Source organism: Carassius auratus, chromosome 1 (genome assembly GCF_003368295.1).
Source record: "Carassius auratus strain Wakin chromosome 1, ASM336829v1, whole genome shotgun sequence".
Taxonomy (NCBI): domain Eukaryota; kingdom Metazoa; phylum Chordata; class Actinopteri; order Cypriniformes; family Cyprinidae; genus Carassius; species Carassius auratus.
This window is the reverse complement of record NC_039243.1, coordinates 22,323,300-22,349,558: the sequence shown is the minus strand read 5'-3', so window position 1 is coordinate 22,349,558 and position 26,259 is coordinate 22,323,300. Positions and strand designations below refer to the sequence as shown.

Sequence of the window (26,259 nt, the reverse complement as noted above, 5' to 3'; positions counted from 1 at the left end):
GCCTGACTCGACTCTGGATAGTCAACTGGAATCTGACTCGACTCTGGAAGGTCAACAGGAACTAGCCCTGACTCTGGAAGGTCGACGGTGACTAACCCTGACTCTGGAAGGTTGACGGTGACTAACCCTGACTCTGGAAGGTCGACGGTGAGTAACCCTGACTCTGGAGGGTCCATGAGCACCTGACTCGTCTCTGGAGGATCCACGATAGGGCTGTGCGATTAATTGAAATCGAAATATATAGCACGGTTTTCTGCAGTCCCGTTCTCCCGCAATATGTTATCTGAACCAATCAGGATGCAGCCCACCTAAGTGGAGCGTGAGAACAGCAGACTAGGCATATGCCTAACTCCAGGTTCACACACTCTTTCTGTGATGCCTGGTCTTTTTTTTCGAGCCCATGTTAACGGAACAGAATGTTCACACTGCACGCGGTAAAAAGATGAGAACAGAAAAATAAATAGAATAGGTTATAAATAGAAAGGTGTGAAAAGATTTAATATCTTGCGCGTGACCACAGAGAGAGTTGTGAGTGCACAGAACACAGGTTGAGCGAGAGGAGAAACGTTGTATGTCTATGATCTGAGCACGCGCATCTGGTTTTGTTAACAGAGCAAAGGAAATCTGCGTGCGAGTAAGTGATGCACTGGTTGATCCAAAATGAGCAGGTGCCTGCGGTCGTTACGAGTCATCCAAAATATTTGTAATGATATTCGGGTTTGTAATGATATTCCTAGTACTAGACACATTTTTGAAATACATAGGGCTTCAGTTTATTGGCTGAATAACTGGCATGAAGATGACACACAAGCTCGGTCTGCAGGTAGAGATGGAGGCGGCAAAGAAGACTGCATGGGGAGCAACAGCGCTGTTTTTGGTAAAACATGATTTTGACGACTTCATTAAGTTTTGTTTTATAGAAAACTCTTTTTAAATATTTTCGTTTTGTATAAATTGTATCTTAATTTTGATCAGTTTTATCAATCATTTGCCTGTATTTAATAAATAAGAAGCAAATATATAGCCTAGCAGACAATGTAATAGGCTAAAGCGCCGGCAGGATCACTTGCATTGCATGTGAACTAAACTCAGCGTGTGCCTCACAGATTTGAGAAATATAGGCTAGCTATATATTACAGACAAAAATATAAAATTATTAAAAATTATTAAAATAAAAATATTAAAAGACGAAAATATTCAAACCAAAATAAACGGGCTATACTCTGATGTAATCCATATGAAATGTGCATTCTCTCTGGCGTTCATGGCGAGTCTGCATCGTCAACTTCATCTTTGCAGCAACACAGAAAACACCAGTTGATTACTAAACAATTAAATGACTCCTTGCATATTTTCGAACCAGCAAGCCACTCTGGGTTGAGCGAGACCCCACGGAATGAGCGAGCGGATCGGGATATTCAGAAATGCGCTCTCCACTCACGAGCTCTGATCAGAACAAACCTGAGCCTCAATGTCTGCTGACCTTGCAGAAACATACAAATAGACATAGCCAGACTAGACTATTTTAGTACAAATTATGAGCTTACTGACAATTTTTTATAATTCTTGACAAAATGATAATATATTAAGTTTTTTTTTTTTTTTTTTGCCTGCTTAGTTTTGCCTACGTTCCTATGGCCCAATGACGCTACGATGAGCATTTACTGCTTTTTAAAAATGCGGGTCAGGAAGCGGGTCAGGAAGCGGGTCGTGTACAATATTTTATTTTTATTTTTTTGCGTTGAGGGCGGGTTAGTTGAAAACGTCGGTCGGATGCGGGTTATTCATACATTGACCCGTGCATCACTGGTGCAAGTGGATAGATTCCCGCTAGTGTATTATTTTAATGTGCTTTCGCGTTACAATAATGCACTCTCGTAGCTGCTTCTGAACCACGTACACATAACTTACTGTATACGCACTGCAGATGGAGTAGCCTACATGTGACCCTTGGGCAATAAATATATTGGGCAAAACATATAACACATGAGGCACCGCTACAGTGAGCTCTATGACCAATGCATGGCAAAAAAAAAAAAAAAATCCTTGAACACGGTTTTATTTTATTTTTTTTCCATATGTCTAGAGATTTTGTTTGACATCTTTACTTATTGATTATGTTGACTTATGTCTGTTCTAGAGACATTTGATAAAGCTCTCATTAGTTTTCTTTTGGAAATATGTTTAAAATTTATACTGAACGCACTTATGACTGTAAAGCATGTCTGTGTGTGTCAAAATCGTGATTAAAATCGAAATCGCAAAATTGATCAAAAAATCATGATAGGTTTTTTTTTCTCCATATCGCACAGCCCTAGTCCACGAGCACCTGACTTGACTCTGGAGGGTCAACTGGAACCTGACTCAACTCTGGAGGGTCAACGGGAATATGACTCGACCCTGGAGGGTCAACCGGAACCTGACTCAACTCTGGAGAGTCAACGGGAACCTGACTCAACTCAGGAAAACCCACTGTAGCTGCCATCCTCTGCAGTGGCTCTGGGCTGGTGGCCACCTTGTGCTGGGTTGGTGGCCATCTTGTACTGTGGTGCTGGTTCAGCAGACATGACGTGAACAGTCTCTGAAACATCAGACGTGACGTGAACACTCCTGGGAATCTCTAGGATCTTTGACAGCATGGATAAATAATCCAAAAACGTCTCAGCGGCCATCTTGGGCGTTGGCGCTGAGCTGGCGGCCATCTTGCACCGTGGCGCTGGGCTGGTGACCACTTTGTGCTGTGCTGGCGTCCATCTTGCCTAGTGGCGCTGGGTTGACGGCCATCTTGTGCAGTGTCGCTGGACTTGCGGCCATCATGGGTAGTGGCGCTGGGCTGGCGTCCATCTTGCCTCATGGTGCTGAGATGGCGGCCATCTTGTGCTGTGGTGTTGGGCTGGCTTCCTTATTGCCTCGTGGTGCTGGGTTGGCGGCCATCCTGTGCAATGGTGCTGGGTCGGCGGCCATTTTGCGCAGCGGCGCTAGGTTGGCGGCCATCTTGTGCAGCGGCACTGGACTGGCGGCCATCTTGTGCAGCGGCGCTGGCTTGGCAGACTTGCGCCTCCTCTCCCCTCTCCGTCCACAATGGGGAGATGGCGGCTCCCATCCGAACCCAGGGTCGACGGAGGGGCCACAGTGGAGAGTGACGCCGGACCTCCCCTCGACTACTCACTCCTGAGCGACCTCCCCTGGTCCCACGGAACATGACCAGGCGGGTACCCTCAAAACCATTTCCTCAATCCCGCTCAGTGGCTGGGGAGGAAGTATTAAAAAACATACTGCTGGATCTCAAGTGATGGAGTCCTTCTGTGATGATCGTGCATCAGAGATATACAGGGGAAGAGAGAGATCAAATCGCAGATGTTTATTTATACAGGGTAATCCAAATCATGGTCAAACAACAGTCCAAGGTCAAAACCAAAAATCAGTCCAAAAACAAATGAACAAATAAACAAAAGAGGGGACAGGAAAGGAAAAGGAACGGGAACTCGGAGGACGAGAAGAAAATGAAAAAACTCGGAATACAAGAATGCTGGCAACACGAAGGGTAAGGACTCCATACAAACAACAGGAAAAGACTGGTATTTATAATATAGGCTAATGACAATCAAATGACTGCACCTGGTGCAATTAACAGGAGTGCAATTACTGTGATGACAGAACAAGACTAGAGGAATTCTAGTGCCTACTGTCAAGTGCCTAAGGGGAAGTGAACCCACTAATGGACACCCAAGGAAATAGAGACTAGACAGCGTGACACTTATCTAGGCTAATAATATCCAAAAGATAAAGGAATCATGCAATCAGGGTGTTTTAAAAAAACAAAAACAAACTCACCTTTCAGTTCACCAACTCCACTAACCAGTAGCCACTGCACAATAAGCAAATCCCAGCCGGGGTCCAACATTTTTTGGGGTCTCCTTGAAACATTTCCATTGTGGTCAGTGCTATTTGTAGCAGGATTTGCAGCGTTTCTTAATTTGCATGTGTTGTGAAGGATTTGCAGCGTGTTTCGTTATATGCATGTGTTGTGATGATTTTGCAACACTTGTGTTGTCAAACTGATTTTTTTTTTTTTTTATTATTTGCTGGTGTTTTTTCAATTTGCATGCATTTTCTGAGCTATCTCAGCCACCGTAAAACATACCTGATTCGTATTCAGATTTGGGCTAACTACTGGCAGTCTTCAGTAAAACAAGCAAACAAACAAAAAATAATGTGTTAAGGCAAGCTGTTTCTATTTTTGCATTGAATGAATACATAAAATAATTTCAAGCAATAAATCAGCCAATTTCATCTCAAACAGTAATTAAATGTATTGGATTTTAACTGTTGCATGGCTATAAACAGCAATCTCTGTAACTGTACATATATCTAAGAGATGCAAAAACATGAAGACAATTATGTATTGAAAACAAAACAATTATGTACATGAAAGAAAAACAATTCCTAAGAAGGACTCACCATAATTATTATCATAATTCAGTATTAAATTGCCTCCCATTATGCTAGCATGCAAAATTGACATATCTGGACAAAGCTACCTTGCAGCTGATAGTAGCAGCGTTTAGCCCACAGCCCTGAGATTAAGTTAGTGCCTCTGAGCTTAGTGGCCAAGCTCATTTAATAATGCTACCAGTGTTCATTAAGGACTCAAAGGAGGTTGGGAATTTTCCCTTTAAGATAAGGGCAATCAATGATTACCTGAGAAAGATGTGATTAAGCAGCCCCAGCCCCACTGCACCGCCCTACTCGAATCCAGGCAGAGGCAGTTATCTTTACTTATTTAACTGTAGAAAAGCCCATTTGGGTGAATGACAGATGCTGCAACAACACGATTGATTTGTTCTGCAGGCCTAAACAAAGTCGAAAGTTTGAATTGCATGCAGGAAATGGTTATGTGGAATACAGAATGGCCTACACAACCAAATATCTTTGCGTAACTAAAACTGTTACACTTGGATGGTCTGCATGCCTTTGCAATGTTTTATTTTTAAATCCAAATGCAATGCATCATTACCTCTTAACTGGTGTGCAGAGGAATAAATCTGTCTATAGAGAGCAATCTTTTACTTGTTTTTTAAAAGAAACATTCAGAGTTACTTCCTAGTCACAAAATCCAATATATTTTACTGCACTGATAGCAGTTCCATTCAGTACAAAGCTTGCCAATCAGACGAAAAATGGACAAAACCATACTTTATTTCTCCATATGCCCTCAAAACAGTACCATCTTTAAATCCAGGAGTTATAAGGCAAATCAAATGTGATCCTGGGAATGGCATCAGCAGTGACCCAATAATCTATGCCCTTCCGTGCCAAAGTGTGCAAGATATCAAGCTGCAGTTTAAAAGGAACATTTACCCAGTCCGACAAATGCATTTGGCTGTGAAAACAGATGACAGTAAAAATTCAGGAAAAAGATAATTGGCCATCACACTGGGTGACTGTTTTACCACAAATGAAATCACTTGCATGTGCTGTGAAACACAGCTGTAAACAGATTGTTGAATTTTGGTAGAAATCCCTATTTAATGCATGTTCAGTTGTTTTACATTTAAGAAAAGTGGTGACATTTTATAAATTTAGACATTTAATACATCATGGATAGAGGACTTGCATTTTATCTGGAAGCAACAGAAAAAAAAGAGAAAATAAAAACTTTAAGGATGGTTTTGTTTCTTAGAAACATAAAACTTTTTGCTTCTCAAGACATTAATTGATGGACTGGAGTTGCCTACTTGTGGATTATTGTGATGTTTTTATTAGCTGTCTTGGACATTTTGAAGGCACCCACTGATGACCCACTGATGAGCAAGTGATTTAATAATAAATTTCTCCAAAATCTGTTCTGATGAAGAAACAAACACTTATGCACATTTTCAGCTATTCCTTTAGTTCAAATAAACAAAGCAAATTCAAAATGCACTCAGTGCCAGTTGGTTTACATTTCTTTTAGGCCTCTGATGCATTGAGATGTTCCAAGTATAGCTTAAGTGTGCAATTACATGTTTGGGCATTTGGTAACTTCGTTCAAGTGTACTATTGACTTAAGAATAGAATTTCCCCCCCTGGTCTAGCATGGATATATACACACCCTAGTCTGAATTGTGCAGCTGCACAGCATCTTGCAAAATTTTAAATGTATTTTTTCCAAGTTTGGTGGACAACCCCAATACTACAGACTGCAATTTCCAAAGCTCAGCTTTCTTTGCCCACATATAGGAATATTAATTGTACTGTATCTCACCTCAAAATTCAGTCCTAAATCATTGACTGATTTTGTAATGAAATGTAAATAGGCTGTAGAGGAAATTTTAAGTTGTTTATTAGATCATAACTACCAGTATGCTTTTAAAAGCCCCATTAAGTTAAGTGAAATTGCAACTTGTGTGTAGCCTCCAGTGGCTTAACTTTCCTGACGTGTATGTGAAGAAAATTTGGCAGGACATATTTTGAAAGGCAGTAGATGGTGTAGATTGGGGAGAGGGAATCAAAGTCATTTTGAATCTGTGAATAAAAATGATGAGTGCTCATCCACATCTGAGAACACTGCTGACCTTCAAAACCTTTTACTAGGCAATGCAGCCAAGTCATCCACAATATATACAGTTATAACCATTGTAACAGCCCGGTTGAAGAATAAAGGATTAAACTCATTCACTGATGTTGTACTGTATTTCCTTTTGTGTTTATTGTCCTTATAGACTTCACAACACCATAAGAGCTAAAACAGATGAATCAACAGTATTGGAAATTATAATGAATAAAATTAAACAACACAATCAACCATACAGCAATAAAATCACGCAATTAACACTAACATTCATCCTAAACAACATAAAATTATGTCAACAGAGACACATGCAATATATGTGTGTTACGTTATATAAGAGCATAAATCAACTTAACTACCTTGTTCTCCTTTCCAACCAGGTGTCAAGCAACAAACTCAAAGTAAACAAAATACTGAAAATAAAACAACAATCTGATGCATAAATTCACTTTAAAGTGTCCTTAATTCCTAACGCCGTGTGCAGTCTCCGTCTTTGCGCGCTCTCTTTCTCCGTATTGCGCGCTCTCCGTGCATGAGCGGGCTCTGAGCACTTCCGTCAAGCCGCCTTTCAAAATAAAAGTCTCTATCGGTTAAATAACTTCTAGAGTATAAAATAACATTACAAAATATAACAAACAGTTGACTAATATTAAGAAAGGATATAATTAAATAATATAAGAATAATATATAAATCTTGAAAACTAATTAAATAACTGAGGGTTATTTACACTCCCACCAATCATGAGTGACTATAAATTTAAAACTTTAGTCACGAAGGATTTCTAAAGTAAAATACCAATGTTTAAGGCTAGATGTAAAGCAAACTGAAACTTGTTCTACTATAAACTGCTTAAATCAAAGGATATGGCAGGAAGTTCAGTGTGCCTCCAGCAGCAGGACCAGCTTCTGCACTGGGCGTTCCACTAATGATGGTTTGTTCAGACGTTTACCATCCTTTCCCAGATTTCTGTCTCCAAAACGTATCTTTACTCTTCTCACCAAACCATCTTTGTCAACGACAGTCTCAATAACTTCTGCCAAGCGCCACTCATTCCTGGGCAGATCGTCTGCTTTCTCCAAGACTATATCTCCAGCTTGCATGTTCCTTCTTGGTGAAAGCCAGCATTGTCTTGTTGCAATGTTAGACACATACTCCTTGTGCCAACGTCCCCAAAACTGTTCCGCTAAGTATTGGATATGGCGCCATCTCTTACGACCATATAGGTCTTCTCTGACAAACTTCCCAGGGGGTGGTAAGGCTTTGGTAGTTTTCAGGGTGAGGAGATGATTAGGGGTTAGAGGCTCAGGACTGCAGGGATCACTTAAGTTATCTACAGTGAGTGGACGGCTATTTACAATGGCCATGGCTTCATAGAAAAATGTTCGCAGAGAAGAATCATCTAGTCTTCCAGATGACTGGGACAGAGTGGAACGAAGAACACTTCTCACAGTTCTAATCTGTCTCTCCCAAACTCCGCCAGTGTGACTTGCATGGGGTGCGTTGAAGACAAAGTCACACTGTTTTTCTGCTAAGAATGTTACCAGACGGTTGGTGTTGATCTCTTCCATGGCCTTGGTGAGCTCATTCTTGGCTCCAATGAAATTAGTGCCTTGGTCACACCTTATTTGATTTACTGCTCCTCTAATAGCGATGAAACAACGTAGACCATTGATAAAGGCATCCGTGGACATGTCATCCAGCATCTCAATATGGATGGCTCTGCAACAGAAACAAGTAAAGAGAAGTCCATACCTCTTATACGATTTACGACCTTGTCTGGCGATGAACGGACCAAAAACATCCATTCCACTGTATGTGAATGGAGGGGATGGATCTATGCGCTCTGAGGGCAGGTTAGCCATTTTTTGCTCTTCAGTGGGTCTGCAAAGCTTGAGACATCTCACACACTGTCGTATAAAGGATGCTACAGTCCTGTTTACTCCTGTTATCCAAAATCCTCTTGATCTGATCTCATTGATAGTCAAGCCCTTCCCTTGATGTGCCGTTTTTTCATGACAATCAGCGATCAGAAGTTTTGTAAGGTGATGTTCCTTTGGAATTAACACTGGATGTTTAATAGAGTTAGGAGCAGAAGCATCACAAAGCCTTCCTCCCACCTTGAGCAATCCGTTGTGATCAACGAAGGCATTTAGATTGTATAGCCTGCTGCTGCGTGGGAGCTGTTTGCCCTTACGGAGTAAGGCTATTTCTTCTGCATATATCTGACTCTGTAAGTCCTTAATTATGATGCACTTAGCATCCTCACGTTCTGCCACTGTACTGTGGTCACTGGACTTGTCCTTCCTGACACGACGAAGTAGGCGAGCAATTGCTTGGTTGACTTTGGACCATGAGGACATCTTTGTGAAACGGTTGGATAAACAGGAATACTGTAATGTTTGTGTGTTAAGTGATTGAGCCTTTTTTACCTCTGGGTCACCGATTGGAAGTTGTGGGTTAACATCCACAGGGGAAGGTATTTGCTGTTCCCACAAAATGTCCGGTCCTCTGAACCAGCTGGAAGTGACCAGATCATTAACACTCAGACCTCGTGATGCATAATCAGCTGGATTTTCATCCGATGGAATGTATCGCCACTGCTGAGGAGTTGTGGTGCGATGAATTCTCTGAACTCGATTCGCGACAAACGTGTGGAAGCGGCGAGCTTCATTGTTTATATAACCTAACACTACTTGAGAGTCAGTCCAGAAATATGCTTCTGCATCTCCAAGGTTCATTTCTTCCTTCAACATATCATTCACTGCAACTGACACAACCGCAGCAGTCAACTCTAATCGAGGGATTGTGGTGACCTTAAGCGGGGCTACTCTAGATTTAGCCATGAGCAAAGAACAATGGATGTCACCTTGCTCATTCTTGAGCCTAAGGTATGAGCACTGGCCATATCCTCTCATGCTGGCATCTGAGAAGTGATGAATCTCTCTCATCATGATTGTCCCAAACCCAGCAGGCACAATACAACGAGGCACCTGAATCTTCTCCAAGTTAAGAAGATCGGTCTTCCAGTGCTCCCAACCTAACTGTAAATCATCAGGTAAGGGATCGTCCCAGCCCATGCCATTTCGGCACATTTCTTGAAGAACAGCCTTTCCTTTGAGCAAGAATGGTGCGAGAAACCCTAAGGGGTCAAATAACGAGGCCACAGTAGATAGTATACCTCTACGGGTTGCTAGCTGGTCTTTAATAATGACACGAAATTTGAAATGATCATGTTCAAGATGCCAGTAAATGCCCAGGGCTCTTTCCAAGTACTGGTCAGTGAGGGAGAGATTGACAGATGTAACATCTACAGCACACTCAGAGGGCGATATTGTCTCCAAAACTGCCTTGTCATTGGATGCAAATTTATGCAACCTTAAGCCTCCTAGTGCACAAAGTTGGCGAGCTTCTCGAGCCACCTTTATGGCCTTCTCTGCACTTTCCACACTGGAGACTCCATCATCCATGTAGAAATCCTGCATAATAAATTGTGAACCTAGGGGATACAGATGTTCACTTTCTCTTGCAAGATGCTTTAGTCCATAATTAGCACATCCGGGGGACGATGAGGCACCAAACAGATGTACTCTCATGCGGAACGTTTGAGGCTGTGAGTTGAGATCTCCATTTATCCACCATAGAAAGCGCAAGTAATCACGATCGGCTTTGTCAACATGGAACTGGTGGAACATCGTCTCAATATCACACATCAGGGCTACATGGTACTGTCTGAACCACAAAAGAATGCCAGTCAGGCTGTTCATAAGGTCAGGGCCTGAAAGAAGATGATCGTTTAAGATTGTTCCCTTGAATCTTGCGGAGCAGTCGAAACCACGCGCAATTTCCCTGGCTTCTTCGAGTGATACACTCCGTGATGAGGTATATACCATTTTTCTCCTTCCTTTCCTTCATCAATGACTCTTTCTGCATCACCATTCTCTATTACGTCTTCCATGAACTTAACATAATGCTCTCTGTACTCATGGTTCTTCATTAATCTCCGCTTTAGATGCTGAAGTCTCGTGACCGCAAGAGGCTCATTATTTGGAAGACAGGGTCTTCTCTTGAATGGAAGAGGCATTTCCAAGTGGCTGTCTTTGTTCATCCTGATACTTTATCCAAGTTTGTTCAAGAACATAATGTCATCTTGAGACACTACTCTTGTCTTTTCTTCAGTATCTTTGAAATCTGACTCCAACACTTTAATCACGTCAGTTGGCGTTACAGCAGGAATCTCCTTGATAGATATTCTGTGACACATAGTAAGACTGCTTTGTGACTCATGATGTGTCAAGGAAGGGCCCACAATGCTCCATCTGAGATCCGTACGAACAGCATATGGCTAATTTTCTGCTCCAAGAATGACTTCTCTGGGGGCCAAAGCTCTGGAACAATTATATCCTATTAATAGACCAACCTCACAGTCTTGAAGTGCAGGAATTTTGTCTATCAGAGGAGCAAGATGTATCCAACACCTGGCTGTCTCTCTGGTAGGGATGTGTGCACGATCCGCAGGAATACATTCTTTAGTATATGCAGCGGGAAGGTCTAGTACTAATGGTAAATTAAAGCCTCTAACTCTAAGACCAGAAACTCTTTCACTTAATATCAACGAATCCTTCCCGACCATAGTGGTGAGCTTAAGTGTCACTGGGCATGAGTCGACCTTTAGACTTTGACTTACTGCATATTCAATGAAGACAGTGTCACTTTGTGTGTCTAACAGAGCGTAGACAAGTTTCTCAGAGACTGGGTTGTTTTGTGAGGACAACCACACTGGCACAATCATTGAGGTGTTAGCAGATGTGCATCCAGATTCTACACTTAAAGACGTTGTGACTTTCTCGTGTACATTCTCTGGGCCTTGAAGAGAGGAAGACTTTAACTTTCTAATGAAGCCGTCATCATGTAAGCAGGTTGGATGTCTTCTCTTACAGGTGTTACAGCTATGTCTGGAGTGACAGTCTCTGGCATTGTGACCAAGTCTCAAACATCCATAGCACAGCTTTGTGTCCTTTATGAATTGTCTTCGCTCTTCAAGAGATCTTGCAGTAAATTTAGAGCAATCATGAATTTGATGTTCATTACCTTGACAGAACAAACATGGTTTAGTGATTTTACTAGTGAGCTTTGGATTCTCATGCTGTGTGACTAACTTCATATGGAAGACACTGGCCTTGTTCTTACTAACCTTGAGATTATGTTTCTCCTTATTAGCTTCAGAAACGTGAAGGGCATGAAAGGAAATCTTGTGTCTCACTCAGTGTTTGTGTGGCTTGGCGGTTCCAGCGGGCAGCGGCCCAATCAGGAAGTTTGCTCACAAGTTTCCTATTCTCCTCACAGTCATTCAGTATTTCCAGTCCCTTCACATGAGGCATAGCGTCATTACATGTGGTCAGGAAATCTGAGAAATTATGGAGACCTTCAGAGTCCTTTGGCTGGATTCTGGGCCAGTTTGCGAGTTTCTCTCGGAATGCTCTTTGAATAGTGAATGGCTGTCCATAGCGATCTTGAAGTCTTTTCCATGCATCCTTGTAAGCTTCCTCATCGTTTCTGTAAAAGATGCCTTCTAGGGTTTTCAGAGCAGACCCAGCAATATACTTCTTCAAATAGTATAACTTAACTGCTGAGGAAATATGTCTTTTGTCGATGAGTGATTGGAATGAAGCTTTCCACTCTATGAAGTGAAATTGGGTCACCAGTAAAAATAGTGGGCTCTGGCATAGGAAGTCTGTTTAACGTTATACTGTCTTGGACAGCTTGTGCAAGGTAAGACACATCCACATTGGGTGTTGGCGATGAAACCCTTTCATTGAGTGTTAGCTTAACTGAGGATGAATACACAGGTTTGTGTGTGGAAATGCTTACAGGCTGTAGCAGCTCATCATTTTGGTTAGCAGGGTGAGTGGTTTCTTCCTTGTCATACACTTCTAGTCTTGCTTTAGCAGCTCTTACCTCTTTCACTGCTTGTAATCTTTCAAACTCACTCCTTTGAGCATCCAGTTCTTTCCTTTGCTTCTCTTCTAGAAGTTGTATTTTTTCCCTTTGTTCCTTTTCCTCCATTATTGTTGCATATTCTGCTTCCTTTGCTGCAAGCTCTGCTGCTGCCTCTATTCACTTAGCCATCAGGATGGAGTTCACTGAAGGTTGACTTATGGGCGTACTCGACTTTGAGCTGATATGTGAGACCGTAGAACCGTAGATGGAGCGAGCATAATCTCGATCAAGCAGTTCACGAAGACGCCCCCTTACTTGCTCACGGTCAAAGTCTCCATCCACACCTGAGATCCTCTCATAAGCAATCTTTACAATATCCTTTGTCACGGCATCGCAAGCATCAATTCTTCTCCTTGTATCAGTGGGTGGCATTGCATAACTTCGAACCTTTATGTATGCATTCATTACAGTTTCTCTTTCATTTTCCAATATGTCTATAATTGACGTTAATTGGCTTTCAGTGATGTCTGTTTTCAGCAGCCCTCTTGCCTTTCGAGCCTCATCCTTCCATTTTTCATATGCATGCATAAGCCTTTTTTCTGCCTTTTCTGACTCCTCTCTTTGATATGCAAGCATCTTTTCTGTTGGAACTCGTTCACGGAAAGAGCAACGTACTTCATTTCTCTTTGCAACTTCAGATCGATCTTCTATCTCATCATCTGTTTCCTTGTTTTGTGCAGCCTTTAATACTTCAATTTCCTTCACAGGAGTGCACAAATTTGATCCCTCGTCTGTCATCATTTACATCAGCAAATGGAATCAATAGGGCAAGCTCTTACTGTAACAGCCCGGTTGAAGAATAAAGGATTTAACTCATTCACTGATGTTGTACTGTCTTTTTTTGTGTTTATTGTCCTTATAGACTTCACAACACCGTAAGAGCTAAAACAGATGAATAAACAATATTGGAAATTATAATGAGATCTTATACATAAAAATGAAACAACACAATCAACCATACAGCAATAAAATCACGCAATTAACACTAACATTCATCCCAAACAACATAAAATTATGTCAACAGAGACACATGCAATATATGTGTGTTACTTTATATAAGAGCATAAATGAACTTAACTACCTTGTTCTCTTTTCCAACCAGGTGTCAAGCAACAAACTCAAAGTACACAAAATACTGAAAATAAAACAACAATCTGATGCATAAATTCACTTTAAAGTGTCCTTAATTCCTAACGCCGTGTGCAGTCTCCGTCTTTGCGCGCTCTCTTTCTCCGTATTGCGCGCTCTCCGTGCATGAGCGGGCTCTGAGCACTTCCGTCAAGCCGACTTTCAAAATAAAAGTCTCTATCGGTTAAATAACTTCTAGAGTGTAAAATAACATTACAAAATATAACAAACAGTTGACTAATATTAAGAAAGGATATAATTAAATAATATAAGAATAATATATAAATCCTGAAAACTAATTAAATAACTGAGGGTTATATACAACCATCAAATAAAGTAAGAAAGGCAAATTTAGTGCTCTGCCTTTATCTTAATCATGGGCGTAGGTTTGGTCTCAGCTTTGGTGGGGACACCCCCATAACCCCCCGGAATTATTTTGTTGTAAGATACCAGTGATTTAATGTTAATTTAGTATAACTGTATAATCTCAAAAATGCACTCTCAAAAAATAAAAATCTGAGACTGTGTAATGCTGAACAACCAAACGTTTTATTAAGATAAATTATTATGTACATTAGTATTTACACTAACAAAAAATACTCTGCCACAAGGAAACAAATCTAAATAATAACCTTTTTCTATTATAAACACTATTTACCCTCCAGTACACTCACATTTATGTTGACTGCAAGATTCTAAGTTAAGGTAACTGCAGGCTAATTGACATTCAGTTACTTGCTAACGTAGCATTCTATCATCCTGGGTAATACTATCACCAGTTAATATTATTTTCCACAGAATATGCATTTGAAAGCCTGGTCAGTCACTACTGCTAGTTTATCTTTGTGGCTAGCTAGTTATATAGCCTACTTACACTCTGACTCTGCTGTATGAAAAAGCTTCTTATGTCCCCTTTCTTCTTCTTGGGTGGCTTCTAAAAAATACAAAAAGGGGCAAAAAAAAAAAAAAAACAGAATATTAAAATGTTTTTACTCTGGCGTCTGTATGTGGCAGAGAGACAGCCCTTGTAAACTTACTGTCGGCGTCGTCAACATGCGCGCGCACACAAACCTCCCACTCGCTGCTAGTGCAAGCACAAAAGTAGTCCCGGCCCGCGCGTGTAGCCTGTCAGAAACCACGGCGCTAATCAAATTACGGCGTTTCTTGTACTGTCGTCCTGGCCGTTAGAATCGATCCAAATAGCAGTGCAAAGATCCAAATAGCAGTTCAAAGGAGCTTGCTAAATATTGGTGGGGACAAATTTGTCATCTCAAAATATTGATAGGGACTAGCAGAGCCATATAGAGAGAGAGTTGCGACAACGGAAGTTCGAAATGTCTGGTTGTCACGTGATTCATGTAGACTTCAAATAGTTCCAGGAAGTTTGTTTGCGGCCATTCAAACTGATAGAGAAGAGTGACAGAACTGCGATTTCTGGTAATTAGGAGTCAATAAATGCATATGTATGTAGCATGATTATGTACTTACAACGATGTTTTTAAAATATAAAATCAGGTCATTTCTGAGGATTAGTTACCGTTATTTTAAAAACTCATTTCAGGCTAACGTTAAGTTGTAAAAACACGGGTTGCTGTTGCCTTTTTATGTTACACATTATTCTTTTTTTCACTGATCTCATGTTAACTAATGTCATATTGATGACTTTATGACTTCCAGATAGTACAGACAGGCTGGCGACAGATGATTTCCAGCTCGCACCGCACAAGGGGTCAATTAACTATAAGCAGCAGTAATTAGCATGTTAAGTAAATGTAAAATGAAGCTTATTGTTTACAATTCATACAATTACATATAGTAATATAATTGTGTATTATAGATATTATTTATCTAATGTATAATTCTTACAATACTTATTTGTATACACAATATATTCAGGTTTAAAACAACTTAAGCATACTCATATATAAACATGTACACTGGCATTCAAAAGTAATGATGTAATTGTAATTATATATTATGAGATTACTTTTTCTTTGTATTTTTATTCAAATAAATGCAATTAACTATTTAAAGGAATTCATGAATACATTCCTAATAAATTTAATAGCATGCCAAGCATTTTGTATGTGTCCTTTCTTTCATGTTGCTCTTGCATAGTCTCCAACATGGTTTGCTGTGCTGCATGGGGATGCTCCACTCGGTCAGAGGAAGGTGTGCGAATGTATGGCTTCCCCGCTGACATGGAGAGGAGAAAAAAATGGTTGGCTCAAGTCAGCAGGAGCAATCTAAATCTAAATAAAAATTACAACAACAAAAAAATTTGTGAGGTAATTATACTTAAATTTATTTGCACTTTTTACATGGAAAATTATTTACTGGAAATAAGGAACAAGCAAAGCCTTGCAAAACCCAGGGAGATGAGACTCATGGTGAGACATTGGAGGGAGTCATTAGTGTTACCTATAACTGTGCATTTAACCACCATGTGATATGTACAGTATGTGGGTAGTTTTGTGTGGAAACTAAACTCAAGTTACTCTGCAGGCACATTTTGAGGCAAACCAATTTGTCATGACCAAAAAATTCAAGACTAGGCTGAGACCAGATGCTATTCCCACAATCTTTGTGCATCGTCCTGTGGTCAAAAAGAGGAGGGCCCCTGCTCCACGATGCACCCTTAGACCTGTAGACATACAGCAAATCACTGCTGATCACAGCTATAGTATTACAGGTGATATATATATATAAAATAAGTACAAACTCGTACTAGTTGAAGTAATATTTCTAATTTTGAAGTGATGTGATATTTTCAATATTTAAAATTAGCAATACAATGTATTCTGCCTCTATCAGTTTCAAAGGTTGAGGAAAAAAAGAATGAGGACACTCAGAGAAGGGAAAGTGACAGTGAAGAAATAGAGGACATTGCTAGAGAGGAGAGACAGGGACAGGTGATACTACCCAGTCAGCATTCAGCAAGTCAGTCAGCAGCCAGTCAGCATTCCAGTGAGCCATCAGCCAGTTACCTGGGTCTATTAAAAAAATTAAAGAGACAAGAAAAAATATCAAAAAAATGCAAAGGCAGCACTAAGAAAAATAAAGAATGAAAATGCAGCTCTGAAAAAAAGAATTAAAATTAGGGACAACATTTTAAAGAAATTTTTGTCAAAAGACCAAATTATGGCATTAGGAAGACGAACCACAAAAGGTATGAAATGGAGCAATGAAACAATTAAGAAGGCATTAAAAATTCGCTTTGCATCCGGTCCAACTGGTTACAAGACCCTACAGGAATTGCAGATTCCCTTGCCAGCGATCAGAACCCTGCAAAGAAGGATGGAATGTATCAAATTTGAGCCTGGTATATTGACAGAGGTATTTGATTTTTTAAAACTGAAAGTAGATGGGTTGGCAGACCTTGAAAGGGAGTGTGTGCTGTCCTTGGATGAAATGGCAATCACTCCAAGTGTTGAGCTGCACATGCTGACAGGCAAACTATATGGTGATGTCACTTTGCCAAGTCACACAGGAGTAGCAACACATGCTTGTGTGTTTATGTTGGCTGGAAACACAACTCGCTGGAAACAAGTAGTGGCATATCATTACAGTGGCAATTCTACCAACGGAGCAGAATACAAGCCAATAATTACAGAATTAATAGAAAGAGCAGCATCCATAGGGCTACATGTGCTTGCTGTCACCACCGATATGGGTAGCCCTAACCAGGCCATGTGGAAATCCTTTGGGGTGGACCACACCAAAACATCTGTGCCGCATCCAACAACACCAGATAGGTGTCTCCATTTCATGCCTGATGTCCCACATCTGGTGAAAAATCTAAAAAGTACCCTTGTCCGTGGACAGGTGTTAACAATTCCAGAGAATGTGGTTAACAAAGAGAACCTACCTTCCAATGAGGTTGTCCTTTCAAGAAGGGATGGCATTAAAAGTAGCTCCCCATCTATCAGCTGCAGCCATCGAGCCAAGCCACTTTGAGAAAATGAAGGTTGGTCCTGCTCTTAATGTATTTAGTAAGGCAACAAGTGCTGGACTGAAGTATATGGTGCAGCAAGAAAACCGCCCTCTCTCCTACCTGACTACAGCGTGGTTCCTGGAGCAAGTGGATCATTGGTTTGATCTTATGTCATCTCGCCATCCAATTACAGCACTGAGCAGGGTCAAGATAGAGGAGTATGAAAAGGCCATAATCTTCCTACAGGATATCATCCATCTATTCTATGGGATGAAGATTGGTCATAAGGGAGTTTGGAAGCCTGTTCAAAAAGGGGTGATAATGGCAACCAAATCAGTTTTGGGCATACAGGAAGAGATGCTGACACGAGGACACAGGTTTGTGTTAACTTCAAGGTTCACACAAGACTGTCTTGAAAATACATTCAGCTGTGTGAGGTCTAAAAATCCCATACCAACTCCAGTGGAATTCCATCATGCACTGAGAATCATATCCGTAGGTCAGTTCTTCAGCACCATCACCTCTGGGAGCTACCAGGAAGATGACAGTAGTTTTTTGGCAGACTTCCTGGAAACAGTGAAACAAAACGTCACTCCATCAGTCAGAGTGGAACAGCTGATGGTGGAGAACAGAACAGCACCTGACCTCACAAAAACAGAGAAATGTATTCTCTTCCATCTCGCAGGCTACATTGTCCACAAATTAATCCGATTTGCCAGCATCTGTGGAATATGCAAAACTGCAACACGGCAAACAGATGACAATCCTGCTGGAAATAACAGTATCTTACTAAACTTAAAAGAATTCAAGGCAGGTGCTCTTTGTCGTCCCTCCCAAGAAGCCTATGACTTCACCCAACAAATTGAGAAACTATTTAGGTCCAAGAGTAGTTCCTACCTCATGGAGCTCCCCAATGCAGTGGATGAGTTGGAGAAAGAAGCTCAGTCACTCTCCAGCAGGCTTCCATCATGCTGTGGAGTAGAGGGAAAAATCTCCAAAAGATTTATACGGCTGAGGTTGAGGATTGAGGCTAAAAAAATACGAAATGACAGAAAAAAACAACACTTAAACGATGGGCATCTTGGAAGCAAGAGCCAATCTAAAAAGAGGAAAAGGACCAACAGTAGCCAAGCTTCAACAACCAGCAAACAGCTCCTCCACCTTCCAGCACCCAGCCAACACTAATCCTCCACCTACCAGTCCAGCACCCAGCCAACATCACTGACCCACAGCCTATAACATCATTGGTCCTCACTGCAGTATGATTCCTTAAATTATTATTCATAATATGTATTTCATGTTTAGTTTAGTATGATTCCTTAAATAAAACAGCAGTACAATACACATTTACCACACTACTTTATTACTGGTTTATTTGAAACATACCTTTTGTTTTCATTCTCACCATGGTCCCCTCAGTACTCCTGACCTGCATCATTACTGATGCTCCATCACAGAACAGTCCTGTGGTGAAGAACCACTAATCCTTCACCTACCAGCACCCACAGTATGTTACATTAATACACTAACAAGTTTAAATATACAATACAGTAATAAAAACATGTTAAGTATGATTACTTCTATAATACAGTAGTATTATATAATATAGACAAGTAATAGTCAATTGAATCACAATGCCTAATAACACTCCACCCATGTTTTTGCAAACTTAATTCACTCTAAATTTATATCAATAGGGTGCATTTTATTATTAAGAAATTTAATTAATACGTGTAATAAGGAACAAACTTTATAACCTAATTTGTACCACTTCCACTCGACGCTGTCACAATATGAACATGTACTATATGAATATGAACTAATATGTAACGTGAGCTAACTTTCCCCACCCTGCAAAAAAATGTGTTTAGGTTCATTTTCTCATTTTACAATTAAAAGGTGGTTCTTTACTAACTTTATTCAGCTCCAATCCTAGCCTAATCTGTTAGTTATCTGATAACATCCCTTAAATCTACTCATATAATGATTAATAATCTACTAGAATGTTTTAATTTACAAGTTACTGTTATTTAGATGTACTTATAATATGCAATGTTATTATTTAAACGTCTTACCTTTTAAAAGTGCGTCGCAAACAGTTTGTTCTGCTGCATCTCCACGGCGCGGCATCGGTTTGCTGCTACTTCCGGGAACTATTGAGAGGCTCTACAAGCCGCCATTGCTGTAAAAAAAGTGTTCCATTGGAGTCAATGGAGTTGTCGCAACTCTCTCTCTATATGGCTCTGGGGACTAGTACCTAGCGTCCAGGCACGTGCACAGGTAGGGCTCAACCTGTGCAGAGCACATGCCCTTTTTGCCCTTACACTCCGAAGTGCCCTTTTTTTAGTGGTGTATTTTTATTTTTTTTATTTTTTATTTTATTTTTTTTATCAATGCTATTGGTCACCCTTTACGTCTGTCTGTCTGTTTTACTAATATTTCGCAAATGAAAGTTCTTAAAACGAGCTTGTGTAAATCTTATTCGATCCTCAAGCTGTCAGTAAGCTGATAACTCCGCCCCCTCTATATTCATTGAATCAAAAGTTCCACAGCAGCCGCACAGTAGACAACAGCTGAGCTGAACGAAGTTTTGCGAAGGGTAAATAAATATCTTGTTGTTTGAATAAGTACTACTAAACACTATGTCTATAAAGGCTCATATTTTATTTATTGGATGTCTGACTGACTGAGACATGTGGGACGTCGCCTCAGAGAGAGGGCTAGCATTTGCCATCTAGTCATAAGCACTATTCGGACGGGACTAGTTTTCTAAACTACATTTGAGTTTCGATTCTTACCACCTGACGTCTGTGATTTTCATGTACCAATTCGGACGGGACTAGTATCTCCGTGTTTATTACAGAGGTGGGAGGGTCTGATTTGTGCATCTGGGCGTCACAGAGATCACGCGCTCTGTGTGCGTGCATTCCATTCATTCAGAATGATTGCCTTAGTATTATTACACAATAAATACTAAATGGCTAGTATAGCAAAACCATGTTAATGTGTGGTTCCTTTAGTTTAACTTGTTTTCCTTTTTTTTTTATTAAATGTAATTAAAACATTATGTAACTGAGTACATAAATGAACGTGAGTAATTTTAACTGATGCTGATATTACAATAGCCGGTATTAACAGTTAACGCGATCTTGCTCTTGATTTTATTATTTGTATTATTATTTTTTTATTATTTATTTGCCGCTAAGCAAATATATCAAACATCCGCGCGGTAAGAGCATCTACGGTAATTCACGTTGGCCAAAACACACATGGAAACGCGTTGTGAAATAAAATATCAACGGCAATCACAGACATTCGCATTCGGACGGGATTAGTTTTCTCAGAGGATCACTGAGTTTGCTGAAAAACGGTAGGTAATTTGCTCTGGAATTATCACAGAGGTTGTGTGAGAAAAACACACACATGGCAGATTCGGACGGGATTAAAATCACCCAGTAACGTTACGTCTGTGAAACGCAGATTTCTGTAAAACTAGTCCCGTCCGAATAGGGCTATAGCCAATATACAGTCAACACTTAAATAGCCTGTGCATACAGTAGCATTTCATCTTTTATAAAATGCAATTTTGGCCAAATGCATTTTACCACAGGAAAAACTGAGCGCTCCGTCTATATAGCTACAAAAACTAGTTTGTAACCTGTAGATGAAAATGTAATGTGATGCCGGCAGGCGCCGTCGCCGTTTTAATGACGAAAAAAAAAAACATTTCACATTTGCACACATTCGCTGGTCAAAAACTATATATTGATAAGTAATAGAACAACATATAATTTGTTTTTACCATCGGAGAATCATAACAGGTGCGCCCCCGCGCTGTTTCGTACTGGGACTTACACAAAGCGACGAGTGATCCTCGTCACCTAGATAACATATTTCTAAGAAATTTCTTCTTTGATTTATGATTGCTGATACACTTAATTTATTAACATTTAGGCTAATCATGTTATAGTATAGTCTCCGCTCGTCCTCACATGTCTAAAATGTAGTAAAACATGGTTTTACTACAGTAATGTAGTAACAATTTTTTTTTTTATAGAAGATCACTGTGAAATCTTTATATTTTATCATGCAGAATGTAATTCATGATTCATTCCAAGGCTTCATTTATTTGATCCAAAATACAGCAAAAACAGTAATATTGTGTAATATTTTTTAAAATTTAAATAACTGTTTTCTATTTGAATTTATTTTAAAATGTAATTTATTTTTGTGATCAAAGCTGAATTTTCAGCATCATTACTCCAGTTCAGTACTCTTCAGTGTCACGTGATCCTTCAGAAATGCTTTTGACTGCAACTGTACTTTTTACACCATTTTTATTTATTTTTTCATTGCTGGCTTATTTTAGGGAAAGTGTAGTGAATAAGAGACCTTCAAGAGACCAACATCCCTGGTCCACCACAGTATACAATTTTTGCCAGGTAGGCGGATACATGTTGGATATGTTATAGTAACGGTATGGCTATAGTCTCTTATAATCTGGAATTGAGTTGGACATAATTACTTAAATTATATTTCAAAAAAGTTTGTCAAAAATACTTGACTCATTGCTCACCTTCCCCTCTTCTCAATGTCATTCATAATCATGTTAACCAAATAATACAAATTAGCTTATAAAACCAAACAGAATAGCTAAAAAAAGAGAATATATTTTTTTTTCTTTGCAAAGTTCATAAAAAAAGTGCATAAAGTTCAATAAAAAAAGATTTTGGTTTCTGTTTGGTTTTATAAGCTAATTTGAATTATTTGGTTAACATGTTTATGTATGAGCCAAGTATTTTTTTTCTCTATAAATGCAATTAAAAAAAAGAGGGAGTACACAAGAGCAATTCACAAACACAGGACCCTACAAATATTTATGTTTATCTATATTACCGAATTATCTAATATTATTATTATTGTTGTTATTAATCGTGAATAAATCTAAAGCTTTTGAGACTATTATTTTGTGTTATTGAATTTGTCATGAAGATGTGACCATTTCTTCCTTTTATGCAGGCTTACTAAATCTTGATATAAAAAAAAAGGGAGGGGGGTGCCCCTTTTCAGTTTCAGCACATGCCCCTCAAAAGGTCTGTGCACGGCCCTGCTAGCGTCCCCCCCTAAACATACGCCCATGATCTTAATCATCCATGATACTTGCATGTGACCTCATAAAAACTGAAAAACGGATGAAAAATGAGCAGGAAAAGAGAGAACATTGGGATATTTTTGACATTTACACAATATATATTTCAATACCTACAGAATATCCATCCAATATATATATATATATATATATATATATATATATATATATATATATATATATATATATATATATATATATATATATATATACAATTCAGTACACACACACACACACACACACACACACACATATATATATATATATATATATATATATATATATATATATATATATATATATAAAATTCTGAGTGACTTTAATGGTAATCAGTTTAATAAGTGTGACTATTTTTAATAAGCAGGCAGTAATTATCTTGTTGGATGTAGGTTTTGTGCATTAACCTAGCTAAAGGCATTTTAATTGCAGGCTGTGAAAGAGCAGAGCTACTTAACCTTGAAGAAAACCCACCAGATGTTCCTGCAGAGTTATATCAGTCAGTCTGGGTGAACATGACCTGTATCTAGTTAAAAGGATACTGCTGTGTCAGGGTCAATAATTACATGCACTACATGGGTACTGCAGAAATGTAATGAGGATTAATTTAATTATTTATTTATTAAATCAGAAATTATTGTACGGGTGAACTCAAGGAAATGTCCCTGGCTCACATATTTGATTTTGTTTATACACACAGATCGCTAGGTCTGTTAGTAAAATTTGTTGACTTCAGCAATCTTTGAAGCATTATAGGCCAATAGTGACTGTTCAAATATATATATATATATATATATATATATATATATATATATATATATATATATATATGATTCTTTCTTTCTTTCTTTCTTTTAAGAGCAATGTCTGAAGAATAAATAATTTTGATACTAGAAATGTATCGTTTTGTTTTGTTTTTTTTCTATACAAACAATAGAAATAGAAATTTCATCTTTAAGGTCATCTATGATTCACAGACATATATGGGAGAGCCCAATGTGATTAAATGCCTAGTTAGTTGAATTTCACCCATTTTCAATTGATGAAAACCAAATGTGGTCACTTTGCATACAGCTTATTTTATTTAAAGAACAATGTTTGAAGAACAAATAATATTGAAAGTAGAAGCATATTGTGTTTTCCTTTATCAAGACAATTTAATATTTTTTTTTTTTTGCCGAAGTTTGTACAGTATGTCTGTAACTAAATAGATCTTAATATACTTTTAAACTGTGGGTTTTGATGAACTTCTTTTGGATTCTTCATCGTTTAGGCCCTGTATGTTTCAGTTCCAGAAAGATCAGTATCTCTGTTTATCTAGTTATGACTGTTGACACGACAAGTATACGAATAATAAAAAGTAACACAGGGTTAAAAAAAAAAAAAAGGTATGAGACATGTCAAATTATGAATAACCTGGATTAATTTTCATCTCCATGTAAAATAAAAAGCCATGTGAAACTTAAAATAATATAACTCATTATCCCATTTACTCAGATTTCATAATGACCCATGTTTAACTATTTCCAAGGGTAAGAAACCTTCAATATTTCAAAGAATAAGTGATTCTGCTAAATATGCCCCATTAGCAGTGCTTGATACTACTTGATCTATGACTATGCTTTACATATTATAACAACAACAACAACAATAATAATACAGTACAAGTAAAATAAAAAATAAATAAAAGAGCAGCCACACTTCCATATGAGGCAAATACATACAAACCTGATTCCAAAAAAGTTTGGGACACTGTACAAATTGTGATTAAAAACAGAATGCAATGTACCTTTGCATCTCAAAAAAGTTGGGACAAGGCCATGTTTGCCATTGTGTGGCATCCCCTCTTCTTTTTATAACAGTCTGCAAATGTCTGGGGACTAAGGAGACAAGTTGCTCAAGTTTAGGAATAGGAATGTTGTCCAATTCTTGTCTAATACAGGCTTCTAGCTGCTTAATTGTCTTAGGTCTTCTTTGTTGCATCTTCCTCTTTATAATGCGGCAAATGTTTTCTGTGGGTGAAAGATCTGGACTGCAGGCTGGCCATTCCAGTACCCGAATCCTTCTTCTATGCAGCCATAATGTTGTAAGTGATGCAGTATGTGGACTGGCATTATCATGTTGGAAAATGCAAGGTCTTCCTTGAAAGAAACGATGTCTGGATGGGAGCATATGTTGTTCTAGAACTTGGATATACCTTTCAGCATTGATGGTGCCTTTCCCTATGTGTATGCTGCCCATGCCACACGCACTCATGCAACCCCATACCATCAGAGATGCAGACTCCTGAACTGAGCACTGATAACAACTTGGGTTGTCCTTGTCCTCTGTAATCCGACTGACATGGCATCCCAGTTTTCCAAAAATAACTTCAAATATTTATTTGTCTGACCACAGAACAGGTTTCCACTTTGCCACAGTCCATTTTAAATGAGCCTTGGCTTAGAGAAAATGCCTGCACGTCTGGATAATGTTTAGATATGGCTTCTTTTTTGATCTATAGAGTTTTAGCTGGCAATGGCTAATGGCATGGTGGATTGTGTTCACTGAAAATATTTTCTGGAAGTATTCCTGAGCCCAAGTTGTGATTTCCATTACAGTAGCATTCCTGTATGTGATGCAGTGCCATCTAAGGGCCCGAAGATCATGGCATCCAGTATGGTTTTTCGGCCTTTACCCTTACGCACAGAAATTGTTCTAGATTATCTGAATCTTTGGATGATATTATGCACTGTAGATGATGATAACTTAAAACTCTTTGCATTTTTTCTCTGAGAAACTCCTTTCTGATATTACTCCACTATTTTTCACTGCAACATTGGGGGAATTGGTGATCCTCTGCCCATCTTGACTTCTGAGAGACACTGCCACTCTGAGAGGCTCTTTTTATATCCAATCATGTAGCCAATTGACCAAATAAGTTGCTGTTCCTTATATGTACATTAAACTTTTCTGGCCTCGTATTGCTACCTGTCCCAACTTTTTTGAAATGTGTAGATCTCATGAAATCCAAAATGAGCCAATATTTGGCATGACATTTCAAAATTTCTCGCTTTCAACATTTGATTTGTTATCTATATTCTATTGTGAATAAAATATAAGTTTATGAGATTTGTAAATTATTCCATTCCTTTGTAACTGTTTTTTTTTTTTTTACATTTTTGGAATTGAGTTTGTAGTTAATACTGTATATTTGATCTCTTGGAAGCTTAAGAAGTAATTGAAATGAACAAAATTCCTTTAACTAAATCATCCTAAAACAGATTCAAAAAATCACAATCTTATACATAGACTTCTGAAAGCAAGTTAATGTGCTTCAAAATCAATCAATCGATCATTTTTGTCATGATTCTGTCACCACTTCCTGTTAGACTTTTATTTTGGCAACTAGCGTCCAGCTTCCTGTTCCTGGCCTGGTAACTCCTCTTTAATTTCCCTCATTGGTTTCACCTGTCTCCCTAACTATATAAGCTAGTCTTGCTCTTACCTCCTTGCCAGTC

General features: G+C 39.0%; 1 long non-coding RNA gene across 1 annotated transcript; it reads right to left on the bottom strand.

The window, feature by feature from the left end:
* Nucleotides 1-16,613: 16,613 nt before the first annotated feature.
* On the bottom strand, nucleotides 16,614-17,153 carry LOC113101920 (uncharacterized). The gene is made up of 3 exons (XR_003290532.1): nucleotides 17,058-17,153; nucleotides 16,841-16,964; nucleotides 16,614-16,672 (listed from the first exon to the last, which is right to left on the bottom strand). It is a non-coding gene; the product is annotated as an uncharacterized LOC113101920 (long non-coding RNA).
* Nucleotides 17,154-26,259: the final 9,106 nt, after the last annotated feature.